We start from the raw sequence: 2244 nt of genomic DNA, 5'->3' as shown, positions 1-2244 counted from the left end.
GTATACACGCACACACGCAACCAGGAGTAGAACTATTTTTAATTACTTAAGGAACCTCCATATTGTTTGCTGTAGTGGCTTCTCGATGTTATATCTTCTTGATATAACATTTAACATAAATGTTAAAATTATCACTTCTCAGCACTGTTTTAAAACTTGCCTAACAAATCCTATCTTCTATTTGTTGAATACAATTAATATTTGACTAGAAAAGTTGATGCATCTGAGACAAAAACATTCCAGCCAGAGTATTCACAGTGTTTACCTTTCCCACACAGTAAGTAAGAAACTTAAGTTCGGGAAAGTGAAACCATTTGAGAAAATAATGGAAAAAGTAAAACAGATTCAAAACAGGTCTGTTTCATTTAAAGTGTTATTTAGTCTCTCCAAAAGAAATGAAACTGCATAGATATGCCATGTGTCTTTCTTTTTAAATTTATATCCAACCAAGTAACAACAGACCAAGTAAATTATTATCTACCCTATTGTATGAACAAGGAAACATGTGCCCTCAGTTACCCTAATGTGGTCCTTGCAGACACTACCTGAGCTAAATTCTGTTAAAGGGCAGCATCACTCCTCCAATATACTAATTAGCTTTCTGGGGAGTAGAGTTTGAAGGAGTGTTATCCACTGAGAGGAAGTATTTAGAATATATATGTTTCTGGACTTAGATTTATATGTGAAAGCCCTGAGTCACAGTTATTCTTAAGTCAGAAAAAATGCCAAACTATGTGGGGCAGTAATTACAGAATGTCATTGTTGAAATTACTTTTTTTTTTTTTTTGGCATATAAAATCACTTGGTATTGTTGCCTAACAAAGAAAAAATAAAACAAATTAAAAAAAAAAAGAAATAAAAGTTTAAAAAAATTTTTCATTAATAAAAATGAAGGTCCTGGAAACAAGTTTGAATGGAAGCCTATGCCTTCTGCCATGATATGTTTCAAAAAAACATAGATCATGATAAGTCTGGAAACATTTAAAAAGACAATCAGGAAATAGCAAAAATTAAGTATGAAATATGACACAGGAAAAACTTTCAGCATTAGCTAGGAATATGCAGTTACTTTTGCCTTCTCTCCAAAATTAAACATTAATATTGAGTCACATCAAGTCTAAAATTCTACCTATCTGAAGTGAATAGACATGGAAACAGAAAACCTTACAAATGTTAGGTGTAGCTAAGGAACTAAAATAAACCAGCACCCCCCAAAATTTTGTTATTAAACAAGATGATCAGAATCACAATAAACACAATGAGCTACATACAGTAGACATTTCAAATAAGTACATTGTAAAAATTCTCTTTGATGATCTATTCCAAAACCAATGCTGAAATGTTTTCTTAAGCCAAAATAAATTTGTGCTAACAGAAAAAAGCAACCCACTTATGATTTTCTTATTGTTTTGAATATCTATTCTAGCTTTTCTCTATCCTATAGAGCTGATAAGAAAAAATCATAAGTACAAAGAGTTAAAGTAGAGCAAATTGTAAGCACATGCACACAAAAAATACCCACTAGCTAATGTAGACACAGAAGCTGATTGTAGAAAGTATCTTTTAATGGTACTTAATTTTGTTGCTTCCTATATTTTCATTTCTTTAAATGCATGAACAATTAAAAATGGAAAGCATAGAAAATTAGGATTTAGATCATTTAACTGTTTTGATGGAGGCCTTGCAGTAAATTGCCTATGAGACAAAATTTGAAAAATTGATTAATACAAACAAGAAAGGCATTTTCAAGAATTTATACACGCTAAATCCCACTCAGATTTCTCTGGAAATAGACATGATACAGTAAAACCTATATTACCTGTAATCCCAGGTGAAATATTATATTTTGTTCTAGAAAGTAGTTTCAAAATTAGTAACTGGTTCTGGCTCTGAGAAAGAAACACATGAGGATATTTATTTTTCATCTAAAAAAAGCATGAAGCATTTTGCTTAAATTTCCCATTTGTTATATTACTAAATTGTTGGTCATGGGAATGACGCTTTTGAACGTTTTCATGCTACGGGACCTATTCATCAGAGGGGATGATGTATAACCTACCACATTGTTGAAATTTTAAACACCATATACATATTCTATTGAGAAAGCCATGCTCTAAGGAAAAGGCAATAATTAAATTGAATACATAAAAGAAAATCATCGCTTAAATTTCAATATATAATTATATTTCTAAATTAAATTGGATATTAGATAAGTCCTTAAAAACTGGATATTACTGTTTTTTT

Source organism: Pteropus vampyrus, unplaced genomic scaffold (assembly GCF_000151845.1).
Source record: "Pteropus vampyrus isolate Shadow unplaced genomic scaffold, Pvam_2.0 Scaffold39, whole genome shotgun sequence".
Lineage (NCBI taxonomy): Eukaryota > Metazoa > Chordata > Mammalia > Chiroptera > Pteropodidae > Pteropus > Pteropus vampyrus.
Note: the sequence above shows the minus strand (reverse complement) of the source record.